Source organism: Aquarana catesbeiana, linkage group LG04 (genome assembly GCF_042186555.1).
Source record: "Aquarana catesbeiana isolate 2022-GZ linkage group LG04, ASM4218655v1, whole genome shotgun sequence".
In the NCBI taxonomy this organism is placed as follows: domain Eukaryota; kingdom Metazoa; phylum Chordata; class Amphibia; order Anura; family Ranidae; genus Aquarana; species Aquarana catesbeiana.
Genome location: NC_133327.1, coordinates 455,470,069 through 455,475,241, shown reverse-complemented (window position 1 = coordinate 455,475,241; position 5,173 = coordinate 455,470,069).

The following is a 5,173-nucleotide window of genomic DNA, read 5'->3' as shown; positions in this document are numbered from 1 at the left end:
CCACCATTTTAATCTGTAGGGCATTTGCTTTAAAAAAATATATAATATTTGGGGGTTCAAAGTAATTTTCTTGCAAAAAAAAATTATTTTTTTATGTAATCAAAAAGTGTCAGAAAGGGCTTTGTCTTCAAGTGGTTAGAAGAGTGGGTGATGTGTGACATAAGCTTCTAAATGTTGTGCATAAAATACCAGGACAGTTCAAAACCCCCCCAAATGACCCCATTTTGGAAAGTAGATACCCCAAGCTATTTGCTGAGAGGCATGTCGAGTCCATGGAATATTTTATATTGTGACACAAGTTGCGAGAAAGAGACAATTTTTTATTTTTTTTATTTTTTTTTGCGCAAAGTTGTCACTAAATGATATATTGCTCAAACATGCCATGGGAATATGTGAAATTACACCCCAAAATGCATTCTGTTGCTTCTCCTGAGTACGGGGATACCACATGTGTGAGACTTTTTGGGAGCCTAGCCGCGTACGGGACCCCAAAAACCAAGCACCGCCTTCAGGCTTTCTAAGGCCGTAAATTTTTGATTTCACTCTTCACTGCCTATCACAGTTTCGGAGGCCATGGAATGCCCAGGTGGCAAAAAACCCCCCCAAATGACCCCATTTTGGAAAGTAGACACCCCAAGCTATTTGATGAGAGGTATAGTGAGTATTTTGCAGACCCCACTTTTTGTCACAAAGTTTTGAAAATTGAAAAAAGAAAAAAAAAATGTTTTTTCTCGTCTTTCTTTATTTTCAAAAACAAATGAGAGCTGCAAAATACTCACCATGCCTCTCAGCAAATAGCTTGGGGTGTCTACTTTCCAAAATGGGGTCATTTGGGGGGGTTTGTGCCACCTGGGCAATCCATGGCCTCCGAAACTGTGATAGGCAGTGAAGAGTGAAATCAAAAATTTACACCCTTAGAAATCCTGAAGGCGGTGATTGGTTTTCGGGGCCCCGTACGCGGCTAGGCTCCCAAAAAGTCCCACACATGTGGTATCCCCGTACTCAGGAGAAGTAGCTAAATGTATTTTGGGGTGCAATTCCACATATGTCCATGGCCTGTGTGAGCAATCATTTAGTGACAACTTTGTGCAAAAAAAAAAAAAAAAATTGTCACTTTCCCGCAACTTGTGTCAAAATATAAAACATTCCATGGACTCAACATGCCTCAAAGCAAATAGCTTGGGGTGTCTACTTTCCAAAATGGGGTCATTTGGGGGGGTTTTATGCCACCTGGGCATTTTATGGCCTTCAAAACTGTGATAGGTAGTGAGGAGTAAAATCAAAAATGTACGCCCTTAGAAATCCTGAAGGCAGTGATTGGTTTTCGGGGCCCCGTACGCGGCTAGGCTCCCAAAAAGTCCCACACATCTGGTATCCCCATACTCAGGAGAAGCAGCTAAATGTATTTTGGGGTGCAATTCCACATATGCCCATGGCCTGTGTGAGCAATATATCATTTAGTGACAACTTTTTGTAATTTTTTTTTTTTTTTTGTCATTATTCAATCACTTGGGACAAAAAAAATGAATATTCAATGGGCTCAACATGCCTCTCAGCAATTTCCTTGGGGTGTCTACTTTCCAAAATGGGGTCATTTGTGGGGGTTTTGTACTGCCCTGCCATTTTAGCACCTCAAGAAACGACATAGGCAGTCATAAATTAAAGGCTGTGTAAATTCCAGAAAATGTACCCTAGACTGTAGGCGCTATAACTTTTGCGCAAACCAATAAATATACACTTATTGACATTTTTTTTACCAAAGACATGTGGCCAAATACATTTTGGCCTAAATGTATGACTAAAATTGAGTTTATTGGATTTTTTTTAGAACAAAAAGTAGAAAATATCATTTTTTTTCAAAATTTTCGGTCTTTTTCCGTGTATAGCGCAAAAAATAAAAACGGCAGAGGTGATCAAATACCATCAAAAGAAAGCTCTATTTGTGGGAAGAAAAGGACGCAAATTTCGTTTGGGTACAGCATTGCATGACTGCGCAATTAGCAGTTAAAGCGACGCAGTGCCGAATTGTAAAAAGTGCTCTGGTCAGGAAGGGGGTAAAACCTTCCGGGGCTGAAGTGGTTAACAAACATTTTAGGGGGTGTTTGGGGTATGGCACTACCATGGAGCTGATAAAATACATTGTTAAGTGACTACATGAGGTGAATATAGGGCAGGAGACACCATGCTGGAGAGGTTATTGAAGGGCAAATATGTATGAAGGACATAAAATAATAATTACATAAAAATCCAGCATGCATGAGGACAAAGGGGACATTCACAGCATATTACAATCATGGTAATTAGGGAATGAGGAAAGAAATACAAGATATTATCAAACATTCAATACAATAAAATGTGATATAAAAGGAAAAAAATCTTACCTTCATATACTCCTTCTGCAGGACCTGGATGATGGCAGAACAGGTCTCTGGGATGATGATACCCAGAGCCTGGGGGGAGATGCCTGTCGAGAACTTCAAGTCCTGCAGACTTCTCCCTGTGGCCAAATACCGTAAGGTAGCGACCAACCTCTGCTCCGGAGTGATGGCTTGCCTCATGCAGGTATCCTGCCTGCTGATATAGGGGGTCAGCGAAGCCAACAAACGGTGAAACACGGGGTCCGTCATCCTAAGAAAGTTCCTGAAATCATCAAGATTATTCTCACGGATCTCACGGAGCAAAGGCATATGAGAGAACTGGTCGCGCTGAAGCAACCAATTCTTGGTCCATGAACTCCTCCCCACCCTGTTCATGGACTGGACTTGTGTCAAGGTCAGGACCCCAACACCAAGCCCCCGCACAGCACGAACTCTACGAGGAGTACGCATACGAAACATGGCTACAAAACGGTCGGCTGCTCAGAACGAAGTAACAGAACGCACTGAAGAACAGCAAGGCCTGTGAAGAGCGACCTGAAAAACAGCAACGAGCGGGCAAGATCGCACAGAAAACTCCGATACGAACTGACTGCACGCACTGAAGAGCAGATACAAACCCACAAGTACAAACTGAACGGCAGAAAACGATCTGAAAGCCATGAGTCTGAAAAAGCGCGAATCGTCTCTCACCAAACTTTTACTAACACGAGATTAGCAAAAGGAGCCCAAAGGGTGCCGCGCTTGGTTCTGAACCGGCCTTTTCTAGTCTCGTCGTACGTGGTGTACGTCACCGCGTTGTTGTCGATTGGAAATTCCGACAACTTTGTGCGACCGTGTGTAGGCAAAACAAGTTTGAGCCAACATCCGTCGGAAAAAATCCTAGGATTTTGTTGTCGGAATGTCCGAACAAAGTCCGACCGTGTGTACGGGGCATAACTGTTATTGGAGTAATAACTTTGCAAGAGTTGTCATAGATCTATGAGCTTAAAGTGGTTCTAAAGGCTGAAGGTTTTTTTACCTAAATGCATTCTTTGCATGAAGATTAAAAACCTTCAGTGTGCAGCTCCCCCCTCAGCCCTCCAATACTTTCCTAAGCCCGATCTTGATTCAGCGATGTGCACAAGAACCAAGGCTCTCCCAAGTCTCTCCCTCCTGAATGTTTAATATATTTTTATTGAAAAAAAGGGAAAAAGGAAATGGCATTGTAATGAGAATAACAGCACTTAATGGCAGTACTCTAGCCACCTATATTGTGAGTTTCATCATACTCAAAATTCATCAAATTGCACAAATATCTGTATGTAGGGAAGAAAAATTTTATATCAATGCCAACTTTTTCAGAGGAAAATAAGTCAGGATAAATCAAAAACAAGAAAGGGAAGAAGAGAAGGAAAGAGAGAGAGAACAAAAAAGGGTGGGGGAGAAAAAAGAAACAGTAGAAGAGCATCCAGCAGAGGGGACCACCATGCAAGTCTGTCATCGGAAAAACTTCAATAATTATATCTAATGGTGTCTAACAATGATGACTCAACCAAATATGGTTTGTGCAAATAAAGAAGAGATAGTGACTAACTATCTCTAAGGGAGATTCAAGAAACTCCACCAATGGGGTCCACACTTCCCTAAACTTAGATTAGTTTTTGTTTACTGTGGAAATGAACTCCTCCATCTGCATAATGTGGTTCATCTCGGCTACGTAGAATTGATGATATGTGTGATTTCCAGGGTCTTGGAATTAATGCTCTGCGTGCCATCAGCACAAATCTGAATAAGCCCTTAATGGATTTAATTGATTCAGGAATCATAGAGAGAAGCACTATCTCTGGGGTCTCTGGCCATTTTTTGCCTGTGACCAAATGACTAAGTTTGAATATAGCTGACCAATATGGTGTTATTACCGGACAGGACCACCACAGGTGTAAAAGTGTGCCTCTCAATTTGCCACACCTCCAGCCTTGGTAGGATACAGTCGGATTATTCTTGTTTAGTAGGACCGGGCAATGGTACCATCTTGTTAAAATCTTGTAATTGCATAGAGTTCATTTAAATGTGAGGGAGAACAGTTTCTCCCATTCCTCAGGGGCCAGATTTTCTCTCCCTCCTGATTGTCTGAGATACAGCAGCGGGAGCCATTGACTCCCACTGCTGTCAATCACAACCAGTGGGACGGGGCTGAGCTGTGCTCTCTGTGTCTTATAGACACAGAGAGCCAGCTCGGGAGCGAGAATGCACGATTGCCCCCACAGCGGCAAGGGGGAGTGACCCAGGAAAGAGGAGCCACTGCACAAGGCAGGTAAGTATGACATGTTTGTTAATTTTTTTTAAATAAATGTTTTTCCTTTACAATCACTTTAAAAGTGGAACGTTACCATTTGCAGGGTGGGGATGGGCTTTGACATTTATGTGTACGTTTGCACAGTATATTTGCACATTGTGGCACTCTTGCCCTCTACTGTGCCTCCTCCAGTGAATCAAAATATGTGCTCCCCCTCAATGCTACATCAGTGGCCTTACCTTCTATTGGGCGCCTTTCATGGGATCCAGTATCTGTGCTCAGCCTCATCGCTCTGTCCATAGCCTCTGACATCTTCTCCCAGTCTTATTTTGGGTCTGAAGCCTTTTGAATCCACCACTGAACAGCCACTGATTACTTAAGCTCGATTTCCATGATCCCAACACCTTGCTCCATTCTCTTCCCTTTAACAGAGGCTTCAGAGGCATAAACACATTTCAATGTGCCCAAACATAAGACTCATTTATCAGGAAAAGAAAGGAGTTACTGCTCCAGGTGATGA